Source organism: Aythya ferina (genome assembly GCF_964211825.1).
Source record: "Aythya ferina genome assembly, chromosome: 22".
NCBI classification, from domain to species: domain Eukaryota; kingdom Metazoa; phylum Chordata; class Aves; order Anseriformes; family Anatidae; genus Aythya; species Aythya ferina.
This window is the reverse complement of record NC_140320.1, coordinates 4,989,450-5,005,957: the sequence shown is the minus strand read 5'-3', so window position 1 is coordinate 5,005,957 and position 16,508 is coordinate 4,989,450. Positions and strand designations below refer to the sequence as shown.

The 16,508-nt window shown below is 41.3% G+C and overlaps 1 long non-coding RNA gene across 1 annotated transcript; it reads left to right on the top strand.

The window, feature by feature from the left end:
- Positions 1–431: 431 nt before the first annotated feature.
- On the top strand, positions 432–12,506 carry LOC311422597. The gene is made up of 3 exons (XR_014685429.1): positions 432–543; positions 6,902–7,081; positions 11,778–12,506. It is a non-coding gene; the product is annotated as an uncharacterized lncRNA (long non-coding RNA).
- Positions 12,507–16,508: the final 4,002 nt, after the last annotated feature.

Sequence of the window (16,508 nt, the reverse complement as noted above, 5' to 3'; positions counted from 1 at the left end):
TAGGGACATTTTTCTTATAAAGAGCCACCGACGTAGTTGGAGGTGTAAAGGAAGGCTCTCGCAGTGACAGACTGAAAGAGCTATTTAGGAAAAAGAATAGAGAGAGATGGCTTGATTACTCCATGCTGGCACTCTGCTGGTGCACTCACGAGAAGGAAATGCTAGATACCAAAAGGCCATTTAATCTACCAGAGATAAGCACAAAAGCTTGTTACCAGGCCAGACAAATTCAAAATGGAAATGCAACATGCTTATTTTTATTATTATTATTTTTAAGCAAGGGCAATCAGGTAGAGGAATACCCTCTTTAGTAGGCCAGCAGGATCCCTCCTGCAATGGGTCAGGGACTTGAGAACACCACCGGTCATTAACAGCCTCACCTGGGACCTCCACCCATCGCCTCCATGGTTCCATTTAAGCGCACGGATGGGCTCCCCAGTTCACCTCAGCTTTGCTGTGGGAAGGTTTCCTGTTGTTCCTGAGCTGTGGACTGGACCTGTCGCCTCACCTTTACTAGATGACCATGGGACACCAGCAAAACCAGTAACTATTGCTAACCCCGTTCTTCTCACCCCTCTCAGGGCTGCCTCCTTGTCGGTGGGGCTGCCCTTACTCCTCCCCGTGCCTTAGTTTCCCCATCTGTGAGGCAGACCCAATTATGCTTGTTTTACCAACCTGACAGGAGCTGTTATCAGGATTAATAATTAACAGCGGGATTTTTAAATCTGGGCTTGCTCTACGGAGCTGGGAGAGTTGTTCCAGGCTTGTACAGAAATCAAAGGAGGCAGAATGGAATTGTAAATCATTTTCAGGAAACAGCGTTATGCCTTTGGTGGAAGGTAATATAGAAGGGAAACATAATAAAAGGCATGCTTGCCATTCATGCACTCTTTACTAATATTTTGAGTCCGCAGATCACCTTTTGATTATTAGTGCAAATATTTGCTCTTTGTTTATTATTCTGCAACTCTTTAAGATTGAAAAGGAAGGGAGCTAGAAATGGCTGGCGAGAGGGCAGATGGGAATTATTAAATAAGTAAATAAAAGGGCAGTCATCACATTAATCACTCCAGTCCCTGCCCTGTAAAGATCCTTGTGCTGGTGAGCCCTTCTCCCTGAGCACGGAGTTGCTCAAGAATGCTCATGCCTTGCCATCATTGTCCTCTGGCAGGGGATCCTGAAGGACCAAGCTCCTTATCTGCACCTCGCACTCCGTCATCTGCCCCTGGTTTTTAGACTGCGAGCTCTATGTGTTTGGATAGCCTGACACACAGTAGGCAATATGATTCAGGCTCAGCATAATTGATAACTGTAGTGAGAGATAAAAAGTTGTTGGGAGAAATAATTAGTATTATTGTGTGCTCGAGCTGTGAGATGGCAAGCTATCAAGGCTTATTGCAGAAAATGGAAAAGTTCATGCACTTGAGAGAGAAAGCTTGAAAGGGAGATGCAGAAATTAAGTGACTTGCCCAAGGTTACATATTTGGTTAAGACCGGATAAACCACTTACTCGAGCCCTGCCCCTGGGCTACCACGCTCTTCCAGGTATATAATTTTCAGTGATAAGCTTCTTCCCCAGAAGCCTCCCACAGTCCTGCCTTGTTCTGAAATTTCTTTCTCAGCTTATTACTGAGAACTTGCCACAAACTGGGGTTTGAATATCTGCTCTGTTTGCCCTTTACAACTTCTACATCTCAAAAGTTCTTATTTAAAAGAAAAAAAAAGAAAATAACAAAAAAAAGCTTTACCATAGAGCATCCCTTGTCTTCTCCCTAAGTTTCTCTCTGAAGAATGTGTGAAGAATAAGAGTTGCTTCATGGTTTGGATGAAATTATGTATCTTTATTAGGTTTCTGTTCTCAGGAAACAATTTATTAGACACAAGAATGTTATGTTATACTACCTCCTCCTTTTTGCCTGGGAATTTACAGTTCGCACACTGCACCAGCACATAAATCCAGTTTTATTTCTCAATTTATTCACCTGGAACTAAGTGGATTAAATCTTTTTTTTAAAGGAGACCGTCACTGCATTTTCAAATAGAAGCACTGCAAATAATCACGATTGTTAAGCAGACAAATTAGAGGTGGCTGTGGACATGCAGTTGCTTTCTATGCAAACTTTTATGCTTGCTGAGTTTAAATGGTGATTTTTTTTTTTTCCAGTGCAAAATTTACCTTTAATGACCCTCTTTCCCCTTAATAAACCAGGATTGATTAGAATTTGGCTTTAAAAGATGAAAGGACTCTGCAATTATCTACTTGTATATGCCCTTCAGTAAACTACCTTGTCTCCCCCTTTCTACCTCCCCTTCTTAAGAAGACTTTCCCAGGTCCCTCTTGGCTGCGGTTGAACGATGTTGGCTCATGTCCATGCTGCAACAAAGACCTGGCATTCCAGCTGTCTGCTTCTAATCTCCAGTGTCAGCTCTTGTTAATGTTTCAGCATGAAATCAGAGGGGGCAAAGCTGCATGGAATATTAAAACCATGATCAGAATTCCACTGAAATGCTGATAGTCTGCAAGCACCATTAGGAGGGCCGTCAAATCACTGTCTCGCATTAAATAAAAAGAAAAGATTTCTATCGCTGGGGCGCACGGGAAGTACAATCAGTGAATCACTGAACTAAATTAGCATTTTTTCAATTGGAGATCGAAGTTGATTTATTGTTCTACACAACATTAATGTAACTATGTGCTTGACCTGTTAAGGCAGCTAATTTTTCATTTAAATGGGTTCTTTCTGTATGCAAAAAGGTTGTAATCATATTTCAACTTTGCAAAGTGATCAGAAAAGTACTGGACTGTTTCAAAATTGTCTTAAGGAGTCCCTGTGTCGTCCCCCGCCACCCCCCCTCTTCTGCTTAGTGGTCAAGGGCAAGCAGTTTAAGAAAAAAAAAAAAAAGCTGTCTCAAGTAATAAGCTTAATTGTCATTTGACTTGAGCTGTTTTACACCACTTTGGCCATGTAAAAAAGCATTGGAGTGGGTGTTAATTTCACACCCCCAAACCCTGCAAAGGGATCTAAATATATAAGGAGGATCTGCCCCATTAATAATTTTTTAATTTTTTTTTTAAAAAAAAAGGTGTGTGTGTTTTTTTTTTCCTCCCACATTTTCTTTTTTCTTTCCATGTATTTTTCACTGTCCTGTATAAAGCAGTTGCTGGATGTGATAACAGATGTCATATTTTCTATAGGTAATAAATAAATAAATAAAGCTCAGGGTTCACTGGCAGCAGACTGAACTAACAACTGCGAAATGTAGCTCAAGACAAAATTCAGTGCAGAAATTCCTGCTGGTTTTAATAGACTTCACAAGGCCCTATACATGTTGGATATGAGTTGTAGTTTTCTAGTGAAGTTTGTTTTGCAAATTAAAATGGTAACTAACTGGAACTGAAGCTGCCTGTGAGAAAGTGTTGCTGAAATGTCTGAGGGGGGAAAAAAATGCAACTGTCCAAGGTGAAGTCTCTGTTCCCTGGTCTGAAAGGCTATTCCATTTTGCAAATGTAATTTATGGTTTGAAAATAGAGGAATGGTTTTTAAACGGCAGAAATCCAATCTGTGTGCAAAACCTGCTGAGGTCGTCCCTTTGTTCTTGGTTCAGGATGATGAGGAGGTGGAGATTTGAAATCTCCAATGCCAGCAGGATGGGAAACCCATTTCCCACCCAGCTCCAGCATGTTTCCTGGTAAATCTGTCTGCTTTAAACCTGGGTATTTCCAACTGTTGATGCCTCTCAGTCCAACATCCCAATCTGGGAAAACTTTTGTACAAATTGACATTCTCCAGATGACAATGTAGAGCACCCCAGTGCCTCCTCCCTAACAAAGTGAAGATAATATACATTTCCAATTAGTGGTACACATTCTAGTCATGTTCTCTTTTTACTCCCTAACTATCTTTGTTTTGCTAAAAAGCTGTTCGGTCATTAATGAAATCCTGCAGTTCTGCTAATCCTAGATACAATGCAGCTTTTCTCTAGCAAGCTATCCCTGACATAAAACTACAGTTACCCAAGCTCCCCACCACATTAAGATTCGTTGTCATTTGCCTTTCATTACATACCTGATGTAGCACAGTAGCAGTCAAATGTCCTTGGCAGGCAAAGCAAAGTATTTAATTGTATTAGTTTCCGCTTGCTCCGCCTTAGGAGCATTTTTTTTTTTCCTTTGGAAGGAAAGGGGGGGAGGAAAAAAAAAAAAGAAGAAAATACTGTATCATGGAAACTTATACTTTCTGGTTGGACATAAATGTAATTATACTTAAATTCTCAAAGCAATCTTGCAACCCCCCCCCTCTAACAACACTGTATTGCCAGTGCCATATGAAATGCCTCTCCGTAGAGGCGAACAATGAGGCATTCATCAAAGGGAACTAGTGATTAGATGTTTTTCATTTTTAGAACTTTAAGAGATAAATAGGGGCCCTGTTCCTTTATTTGATGTACAGTACTGTTGGGATTCAATTAATCTCTTCTGATAAATACCAAATTTCTGCAATATTATTTTGGAAGAAAGAGTGTCACATAGAATGTTGACTTCAATTCCTCAGAACACGAGTGCTGGTTTTCAATAAAGAAATATATTAAAGAAGGCTTGGATGGCTAGAGAGCCTGGGACAGGGCTGTGAAGCTGTACAGCTTTTCCACTCAACAGCCATGTGTTTCCCAATGTTTCCTTTCAAAAAAGGGCATTGGGTAGAATAAGGAGCTAAACGTTAAAACACTGGCTTGTGTTTTAGGAGGGCTGAATTCTTTCTCTGGCGTTGCTGTGGAGTCATGAAATCTCTTGGTGTATGTGTGTCCCCTCCTGTTCAAGGCAGTTAATCATCTTTTTCTTCATCGAGATGTTGGGGATTGCTTTTGCTTTGTTTAGATTTTTTTTTTTTTCTCTTTTGAACTGCTCAGGTATTACTGAGCTAAGCAGCACAGGGATAGGTTACAGACACCTTCAGTTATGACATTTAATTTCTACACTCTTCATTTGAATATGCAGAATTGCAACAAAAGGCAGCTATCTCTGGCTGGCTGCTCCATGGCCTATGAAAAATGAGTTGCTGCTTTCAGCCCTGAAAGCACACTCGAGCCTGTGTGCCTGTGTTACAAAAGCTGTCTCTGCAATTGATAATAATTTACCCATCTATTCCCATTGACAATTTTATTAATAAGATCAATGACTGAACAGGCTTCAAACACTGAACATGCATCTTGTCGTTGCTGGAGCAAATGAGGGATATTGATGGAGGAGCGCAGTGCAGGTTTGTGTTGCTGCTGCAGCATGGCACGTTAGTGGTGGATGGACCAAGAAAATAGGTCGGGTTTGATCAATAAGCCTGCTTTCTTGAGTACAGAATCTACTTATATAAATGGACCAGCTCAATTAAAAAAAATAATAAATTAGGTAACTATCAGGCCCAATTTGGACTTAATCTAAAGAAGGAAAAACTCTCCTCCTGGCAGTGAGGCTAAGGTGGTGGCAGCAAGGAAGCTCTAAATGTAATGTTGTGCCCATCAGGAAGGTGCCCAATGAGTGTCCCTGAGAATATGTCCCTTCTGCAGTGAAGAGCCAAGTCCTCCCTCACCTGGTGTAGCCCACTGGGGTGATTTATGCAGCCAAGCTCAGCACAGCCCCAAGCTTGTAGCATCACGCACACGTTTTAATGAACCTGGCTTAAATTGCTGCAGCCCGTTTTGGTTTCATTTGTGGGCTTTATCATGCTTGAGTTTCACTGCTAGGATTTATAATCTGTCCTTTCTTGTGATTATTCTTCCCTAAAACTACTTTGTTTGTATGTTTTGCTATAAAATGAGCAGCCATTTATTTGGAATGGCACACACTGCATTGGTATGTTGAAAGACTTAACAAATGGCATTCATTAAGGGTCTGATCCTCCCTCCATTTACCTCCTTGGCAAATCTGCCGCTGGTTTTACTAGAGCAGAATCAGATACTGATTAAATACAAGTTTACCACTGAGGACAAGATATGGATTTATAGCCAAATGCTGCAGCCAGTTTCCAGAGCACCATAGAAATATCAAGGGACGAGTGGCAGCTGTACCTATGAAATGAAAACTAGTTTTGGCACAAATTTCCATCTTTTTATTTTAAGGATGCAGTGGTCCTTTGTAGTCTCCGAGATTGATGTTAGGCTTGCTGAGGTCGGTAGGAATCTTTCAAACAGTTTCAAGGGCTTTGGATCAAGTGTAAAGCCAAACTACTCATAAAAAGTCAGGGACTACACATAGATTTGGGAAGGGACAAGGAGGTCATTTGGTTAAAAAAGTGGATTTTCTGAATTTCTTCTGTTTTTATCAGGTGCTTTCTGAATGCAGCTCAGTTTGTATTATCTACAAGATTTTATGTCACTGCAGAATCTCAAGCTGCACCGATAACAGGATCTCACAATGTATTCTTAACACAAAACATGTAGAGAGTTTTGGAAGGTTTAGTCTCTGGATTAACTGAGTGGAAAATGTCTTTCATTGTAGCTACAGATGGCCCTCAACACAGGGGAGGAATCTGGAGGAAAAAAAAAAAAAGGGAACCTGTTTGTCTTTGCAAGTTCATTAGGTTTTTCAAAACTGAACAGTGACAAAATGAGAGAAGGGAAGGAGAAATATTGTTGTTATTATATTATTGTTGTTATTATATTCTCTCATTTCTTTACATCTTCTGTTTTGCCAAATAGAAAACCTTAAATGTATTTCCTATTATAAAATGATAAATATAGAAAAAAAATCAAACCCTTTGCAATGCTATGGAAAATAAGACTTGAAGGAAATCCAGTAAACCACCTTGCAAAGAACATGAAAACGTTATAATCCCAAGCCTGAACTTTGAGCAATAGAAAGCAGCAATCTGATATTTGATTTCTGATCTGTTTTGGTTTTCTCCATGAGGTTTTTCCCCTGAGGAGTCTGAAGCCTGATGTACTGTAGTGAGATTGCTGAATATCTGGTGTCACGGGAATTCATGCTCCACTATGACAAGCCATGCTTCATTCTGACTATCATCAAAATGAAAATAGCAACCTCTTTTCTGGCTGCATTGCTAACCCAATGGAGGCTGGAGAGAGAGAGGTGGGTAGGCGGACCGAAGGAAGACATAGCGGTGATAATGTCGCTTATTTGGGAACAAGATATCTTCCTGTATAAGCCTAAATTATCCAATTAAATCCTAGTGTTATTATCAAGAAACTCAATTCTCTGTATGGTACAATTGCCAGTCTGGGCCAAATTTATCCTTGATAGAAAGCCATCTGTGCTCTAAGACTATTCAGGTTGAAGTGGGTCTCTTGATACTACCGGGACCATCATGACCACCAGTGACTAAGATACCTGCATATAAATACCATTCCCAGGTCTTGAGAAGGATATTACTGAGATATCTGGGGTGATTTTCATTTCATCTCTCCAGCCCTTGCAGTAAAAGGGTCATACCTCCATCACAGAATATGTACCAGTGAGAAGACAGCTTTGCTTTGCAGGAAAATGAAAAACCAGCCAGCAATTGCAACAGAAATCTGTAGCCTGTGTTTGTAGCCCATTAATAACATGACTACTGACCTTTCTGAAGACAAGAAATGTGTAGAATTGATTGTCCTGCCCAGGAGTTGTGTGGAACTATAGATCAGTTATTTTATTTTATTTTTTTGTCATGGCCACATCTTTGGCCCGTGCAACTTGGTGTGGGGGTAGTTTAGTCCAGTTAAATCCGAATATAGCCGAGTAACTAGAACTGAGCCTCAATGTAGCTGCCAAAGGAGCAGCTGCTGGTGACTGTGCTTGAACTTGTATATTATAAAGCTTCTCCTAAAGGAAAGAAAAAAGAAAAAGGTAAAACATGATGCTATTTTTAAAGCTGTAGAATCTCACTTTTTTAGAAAATATATATATAATATATATATGTTTTCATATATATATATATTTGTATATATACCTACTTGACTTTTCATTATTATCTGAGAGGATGGTAATTCATGTCCCCAGAAGTTTTCAATATTATGGTAATGTCATACTTAATCGGGGAATAAAAATCCCAGATTCTGGTGTCCTCCCGTATGGGGAATGAAGCCCAAGGGCAGCTCCATGGTCTTCTGCTGTGAAAACCCAGAGGTCCCAGACCCAGGGCAACCTGCTGGGTTACTCTGCTGGTGGGTTTCTTCAGCCTGGGGGCCTGAGCTGTTCACAGCTCTCCAGAGCTGTACTTGGAAATCTGAGAAGGTTCCCTGGGCTATGTCACATCTGCAGAAAAAACAAACCCTCCCTGGAAAAACACTTTTTGCAAGCCAGGAGTTTTTGCAAAAGTATGATTTTCTTGACAATCACTATCTTCCCTAGTAAAAACCCACCTCCCCCATGACTTATTGCTCCCTGCAGAGGAACGGGACACAGAAAGGCTATGTGATTTGCTGCAGGCCAAGGAAGAGATAGTGCACGTGTAAGACTTCTGATTTCTTTCACTCACAGCTGCAGCAGTGTCCTTTTATAAATTGCAAGGTAGCGACAGTTCCTCCAGACCTCTGTCAGACCTGTCTGTTTGTCTGTGGGCCTAAAAGCTGCTGCAAAGCCCTCACTTTACTTGAGAACCCAGCTAGATGATAAGGTCACTGTGGGATGGGGTTTTCTTTACATTAGTCATTAGATAGCGCCAGTACCTGTCACTTGCTCTAAATTTCCCTTCAAATATTGCTTTATCAACCCAGTAGTATAAAATCCTGTTGCAACAGGGTGCTGGTTTTAGTCCCAAACAGATTATTTCAGGTAGCAAACAATGGGTCCCAACTAGCTGGTAATTGGCAAGGTGGGTTTCCTGGATGAGAGTGGGTAATTATTTGGTACCCAGGCGTGGGGTGGATGGTCTGCTTCCTGCCTATGTCCAGGCATAATATACAGAATCCATTAGAGCGTTGCCTAATCATCTTAACCTGTCAGATCCAAACCGCCCTCTTTTAAGAGCCAATTTGTTTTCCTGCCAGATCGATGTTCTTATCTGTAATTGCACAGGCCATGAGTGGAACCCAATAACCGGTTAATATTCAATTCCATTGCATGGCAGAGTGGGGAGCAGGGAAATGTCTTAATTTAAACATTTATTGTACAACTGTGAAAATGTCCTAAGTGAAATTAATTGAAGCTCAGGGAGAATAACTTATAAATCACCTTGTCTGGCTTGCATAAAATGATATAGGGATATGCCAAAGTCTTATCATGGTTCTTCATAGAGCTGAAGAAAGCTTTAACTCTAAGGTTACTGCTGTTATTCTGGCTCCCGGATGGTAGAAATCTGACTTGTACAGGTTATGTGATAACGGGAGGGTTGATCTAATTAAAAAGAATCTGCAAATTTTTACTGATATTTTGCACTTCTCCGACGTTTCTCTGCAATGGATCGTGCTAGACAATTTGAATGTAGCGTTAATACTGTCAGCCATTCATCTCTTATACTTCAGCAGCACTTTAAAGAGGGGTAATAATCCCGTCAGACTGTGCTTTTCACAGTACAAATATCACCAGAAAATGGAAAAACAGCTCAAGTGACGTTAGCAGAATAGGATATAAACAATACTGGCTAAAATACAAGATGGAAATTAGACAGGCTAATGGGGAATTTGAAGAGCACATAAAGACGCAAACAACTTGCAGAGAATTTATTGATTTGCTAGAAACAGTGGGACTGCAAAGAAAATACTTGTTAGACTTGGGGAAGGTTAAGAAAATGCTGAAGGAAAATAACAATATTGCAGACAAATAAAAGTCAGACCTACCTATTAACTCTTATGACAGGGGATAGTAGGGGAAGACGCACTGCAGTGACAGAAGGGAGCACCAAGGTGAGGATGGAGGTTGAGGTTTGCTTTTGTGCAGCATTCAGCAGCATGGAGGCCTGGTTTATGGCTGTGATCCGCTGCTGTAAGACAAACAGTAAAAGAACAACAAGTTACAAGGACCAAAAAGCACATACCTGCGATTAGGAAGATGTGACCAAGCTATTGAAAAAAGTGATAATCCTGCTCAAATCAGCTACTCTATGGGAAGCCTGCAAAGGCTGCCTCTTTGGAAATGTTCATCCTGCATATTGCAAATCAGCAAGGCTTAATTAAGCACTGGGCAGGCTGAATGAAGAGATTATTTAAAATAGAAATCTGTAACAACTACTTGATATGATACAGATGAACCAATGCAGCTTCTGCAAAGGAAATTCACATCTCTATAACAGACTCTTGGGAACAGGTCAACAAACTAGTGAATAAGGGAAAGCTGGTTGACATAATTCATATAGACATGCAGAAAGGCTTTGGACAAAGTCCCTAACAAGAGGCTACCGAGGAAACTAAGGACCCAAGGGCTGACTGGTAAAGCACTGTCATGGATTAGACATGAGTAAAAAGACCCCCCAACACAGACCCCGAGAAGGGCAGAAAATGGCCCATTTTTAATATGGAAAAAAAAAAAAAAAAAAAAAAAAAAAGCAGTGCCTGGAGTTTTGGAGTTGCTTAAATATATATGCTGATGAGTTGGCAAAGAGGTGAGAAGTAAGGCAGGAAAATGCAGAGATGATTCAAGTTGATTTGGGAGAAGCTGAAGGTTTTTAGTGGAACCTTACATGGAAAAATGGAAACGTGAGGGGCAGGGTGGAAATTCCTGGCTGACAACACCAAGGGACTCTTCAAAAGCATATTTGGACAGCCCGTATCTATCTAAGTTATCACTGAAGGGAAGAAAACAAAGGTCTGTAACTGAACGGTTCAATGGTATCACTGTTCAGTCCACAGCAGTGGCTAAGAAAAACACCAGTGAAGCGGTAGAAAAAACCCTACTGGTATGGAACATGATATTGAAAATATAAAGATATTATATCAGTGTCCCATGGCATTGGTCACTCCTACACAAGTAGGATGCAGAATAAATAGAAACAGCTGGGAGACGGACAACAGGAATAATTAGGGGCCTGCAAAAGTTCTCAATAGAATAATTTATTGAAAGAGATTGTTCAGAGAACATAGAAGTAAATAATAAAAGAACAGAGAAGGTGAATTGCAGTACATTCAGAATAGTTAAAAAGAACTGGGTTTTGTACAGTTTACAAAAACCTGTGGAGTTCTTTGTCTCTTGACATGGCTGAGGCCAGGAATCTGGTGGGATTGAAAAATTCATTGAACATTTGTACAGTGAATGGAAACATCTGCAGTAAAATGGGTGGGATGCTATTCTTAGCAAAGAACCGGCACCAAGCCTCCTACTTCGGGGCATAGTTTAAATAGCAACTGAGGAAAGGATCAGGAAGAAACTTCCTCATTAAGGTTTTCCATTGTGATCTGGAGGAGATATGCATTTTCTTCTGAAAAATTTGGTTATCAGTGCCAAATCATTGTAATAGGTTAGCCATTGGTCTAAATAAATATGTCAATAATGTAGGTTTTGTTATAGCATATTGTCAATTAGTCCAAATTTTTTTGTGAAAGAAAGGATGGTTTAAGTGTGAATTGAAATTTCTCCTACTTGCATTATGGCATCATCAATGCACATCTGTACACAACTGCTTAAGGCGGTGAATAAACAACTTTATAACACAATTAAAATTTATTACACAGGTATATTTAAGTGCTAGCAATAAATGACAGACTGAGGGAAATCATCTGCCGTTATTCTTGGGGGGGGGGGGGGGGGAGAGAGGGGGGTGAGACACAATCCTCAAATTATTTGCCCAGTTGGGAGAAAGCTGAAAATAATGACAAATTTTGATTAATGATTTTTTTTTTTTTTCCTGAATCAGGCAGATGAGCAGCATGTGCTGCATTTGAGAAGATGCCCATCAGCTTAGGTGGAGGAAAGGATGAGTGAGCCTGGAGGTGCTGGGAGACAGTGCTGGGGTCCTATTTTTGCCCTTCCCCCTCCCCCCCAGCCAACTCCCCAGCAGCTACTCAAAAGTGTCAAACCTGGGGAGTCCAAAATTCAAGACAAAAATTTGCTCTTAGGAAAGAAAAGAAACCAGAACAAAACAGCACAGCCCTGAACTTGGATTTTAGGATGGGCTGAAATTTTGTGGCACAGGCTTTAAATTCAACAGCTTCTCATGGTGCGATTTACTTTGAAGTTTTCAATGTAAACAGTGCTAACACTGTACCCAGGTAGGGCTTTTATGGGCAAGCTCTGAAACTTTTCTGCAAATTACTGCTGCAGAACAAGCCACTGCAGTGGTCCTGTCCACCTCTCCCTGCTGCAAAACTGTTCCTAACTCCCTGAAAATGTACGTGTAGGAGAGCAGAATCCACTCTCTAAATTAAAAAGCAGAAACAAAACATGGAAAGAACAGAAAGGATCCTGTTATACAGAAAATGCATCAGACAAAAGTACTTTTCCCCTATTCTTCAATGCAAGTAAAAAACGATTGTGATAGTATATATACACACACGCACACACACAGCTGCACAGGGATTTCTTTTTCTGTTCTGAAATCCAGATCAGTGTAACAGGAAAATAAAATGCTGAGCCACCACACAAACCTCTCGCTTTTCTTTTCTGTGCCCACTCTTACAGAGAGCAGCGTTTCATTTCCTACTGTTGAGGCAGCAGCAACTAAAGTGAATGTTCATATGTGTGGTGAGGCATTTGTCCCTGGAAAAATAACATCTCTCCTTCTATTAACGTTTTAATTAATCCCTTTTAGTTATGAAATGTAACTTTACATTACATAAAAAAAAATTACATGCAGTCTCTTAATCTGCTAATCCTTTCTCCAGACAAGCTGGTTCTTTTTAAATCAACTGCCATTTTATCAACCCAATGGAGCAGAGATCCGGACTCAACTCTATTCAACAATACATTCTTTTCATGAGAGACTGGCCTAGCTAATATGACACCACAAAGGGCTTGAGGAATTCCAAATACCCAGCTCTTTGGATTAAAAGCATAATAATCCCATGCAGTTTTTTGTTCAGAATTGATAGAATGGTTGTATAGTGAGTCACACTTGTTTGAACTTATCAAAGTAACAATATATCAAGCATTTCGTAGGATGATATTTTATTTTCTCAGGTTGATTCAACTTCTTTCAAGTTTTTTTTTTTTTTTTTTTTTTTTTTTTTAACTGTGTATTTATAACTGCCAAACGCCCCTGCAGTTAAACAATTAAAGCATATAATTAAGCACAGACAATCTGATAGCTTTTGTTTTATGTCTAGATTTCTATACAGTTTTTATATAGACATAAGCATTGTTTTTACAAAAACAGTAACAGTGGCACGGCAGGCAGCGTGTACTAGTGGAAAAGTGATTTATACCACTGTGACTCCTTCCCCTGCCCATAGGCATGCCTTTACTCTATTTCCAGGCCATATAGCCTAGCCAAAGCAGGACAGCTTTTGTGTGTCAACAAGTCCTTTGGGAGACGGAAAACAAGGCTGTTGGAGTTAGCGGCCCCGTAGCCTTAATAAAATAAAGCGTGGGCTGAAGGTGCTGGGCAGGAGAGGCGGTGAGGGGCTGCTGCTGCCTGCCCCCAATGGGGCCTGATTCTGCCAGCACTGCCTCCTGCTTCACTTGGGTTTATGCGAGAGGTGACGAAGGCCCAACGTTTTCTTAGAGTTTTATAAGCTTATTAAAAAAGCTATCAGTTGCAGTTACAAAACAACCTCTTAAAAGCGAGCGGAGACGTTCATTACCATATTGCAGCTCTCGTCGGAGGAATTGGTGGTTTTATTACTAAGCAGTTACTGCGTTTTCTGCCAGCGTCGATAGGACTCTGAGCAAATTTCGTGCCTGGGAGCTAGGAGTTAATGGGCTGGAGCGCTGTGTAAGGACCTGCACTTCAGCTCACCTGGGAATAGCACATCACAACTGGAAATATTTGGTGGGCTCCAAGCACGCAGCCATGCCAGGGGGCTCATGGGCTGTAGGCATCTCTGCAGGCTTCTGGGGGAGCCTTGTGCTTGAAGGAGAGGAGACAGGAGAGGGTCTTCCCTTGGCTCTGAGCAGCAAAGGACATGCTGAGGTAGCTTTTCACTCCTGCTAACAGCCAGGCACATGAATGGGGATCTCTGCTTCAACATCCTCCCAAAGTAGAGCGTCTTATTCTTGTCATGGGGCTGCTGCAATTCCCTATAATGAGTAAAAATATAGAGAACTCGTCTGGCCACTGGGACTGAGCTGGCGAGGAGCCGACTCCAGCAGCGTACAGCCACCCCAATTGCCTCTGGGGATGCTCTTTCGCTCGCTGGCCTGCCCGAATCTAACTCAGGGCTACAGAACCCTCCTGCGCTGCTGCCATCCCATCCACGCATGGCTTGAGGAGCAGAAATTGCTTGTGGCCGGACTGGTGAGTCCTCAGTCATGTCCCCACAGAGAACACAGAACTTCCTTTATTTTATTTATGTTTTTGTTTTCATTGTCATAACTCTTCCCCTGAGTTCCCACCCCTCCTACTCCATATGGCATCTCACAAGGGAACAATAGGGAGCTCTTCAGGGGTTGGTGCTATAACTCTTCAGAAGCAAAGTATTCTCAAAGGAGCTGGTTGAATTTTTCATCCCAATTATTTCAATATTTCTACCGAATTTCAAAACTAAACACATTCACAGAAGAATTGGCAGCGTTTGAGTGAATATTTTTCATTTTTACTTTCGACCAACTGCGGAGCTAACCAGAACATTTTGAAATTTGACTCCTTTGCCAATGCCTGCTCTAAAGCAGGGAAATTTGGCAGTGCGGCAGCAGAAATGTTTGCTAATTTCCCTGTTTCTTCTCTTTTCATTCCGGGGCCCGACCCCAAAGCCAGTAAGCCACCTCCCCAGGCTAGCAGAATAAAAGTGTTAATGAGGAAGCAAATACAGTTCAAAACTTCAATTCTTACAGACATGGAAAGAAAGCAAGAACAGCCACAATTTTGGGGCCAGATTAGTCCGCCTTTCTTTTGCCAAGTTAATATTGTTTGCATGCCTCCTCGAAGCAGGGCTAGGTCCTTCCACACTCTGCCAGTGCCCCTTTAAACAAACACCTCGTAACACTGCTGCTATAAATAGCACCGAGGTGGAAATGGCTGGATGTGTTTCTATGCCCTCCTTTGTGTTCGCATTTTTCAAACATATGAACCTTCTCCCCTTTTTCCCCCCACTCCTCCACAATGTGTGGTTATATATAGAATATTTATAATAGTCCTATTTCTAAGCAATTTTCACCACTGCCACACAGCAGGAAGAAATTGAGAAATTGCTGGGTATTTATTTATTTCTCTGTGGAAGTATGCACTTAATCCTGCACAGTGTGGCAAGACATGCTATATATACATGGTATGTATTGAAACACATCCATTATATATAGAGATAGAGAGATGCGTGTTTGTGTGTGTGTTTTAAATGCAGACCACATTGATTGCAATGTGGAACTGATAAAGATGGGAGATATTCTTATCTCTGCAGGAAATAAAGTGTTTTGGGTAATATTTATGGGAAAGATGGTGACCAACTTATGCACTCCATTTCTCTCAGAGCTGCTTCTTTGAGTCAGTGAGGTACATGGGTCTTACTGCTCATTGGTGAGAAGAGAGATCCCAGGCCTTCTACAGAGATCACCCCTCATCCCAAAATCACTGCAGACCACTCAAAACCAGAGTATATAGGAGAAATACTGGAATACACTTGCCCTGATCTTCTGGCTTTCCTCACACATCTGCTGTTGGCAACTATTAATGGGATATTAGGCTTAATGGCTAATTGCATTGCAGCCCTATTAATGCTTCCAGCACATCCCAGGAGAGGGGAAGAGGTTTAAGGGGATCACAGTTCACACCGGCCTGACCCCACAGCCCAGCCTTAATGGGGCATCTGCACTGTTTGAACCATTGTAGAGTACTGGGCAGCCCTGGATTATGCTGTGTGACATACCTGGGTTTGGCATGGTGTTCTTGGAGGATGTGGCTCATGTGAAAAGGGAATAGAAGTTGTATCATTGTGCAGTGCAAAGGGGTGCTTAACTTAAGTTTTGCTTCTCATTCAGAACAACAACAACAACAACAACAACAAAAACAAAAGGAGAAGACAAAAAAAAAAAAAAAAAGAAAAGAAAAAGTGGAGAATTCAGATATTTCCATTTTGGAAATCAAGCCCAGTGAGATAGAGGAAGAGGACGGGAAAGGGGAAGAGCAAAGTCTTAGCTGGTATTTAAAGCAGTCCTGGGTGCTGAGCTTATCCCAAGGCCCCTGTGCTGCAGTGTTTCAGCCCAATGATGTACTTGCTTGGGGGTTGCCCATAAAATCAGCTGTGCTGTGCTCAGCCCAAGGACCTTGTCCGCCAGCTTCCAGCCTCTCGCAGGAGCCAGTAAGTGATGGTCAGAATCAGAAAAGACCAAGGCCAGCAACACCTTCATGTTTTTCAAGGCCATGCTGTTAACTTCTGGCAATCTGTAGCTTTTGGTTTTGTGCTTAGTAGCTCAGGTGGACTTCTATTTATTTGTCTAATTACATATAAGATCCCTTTTTGTCAACGGACTGGAGAGTCCTGGGGCGATGAGTTCC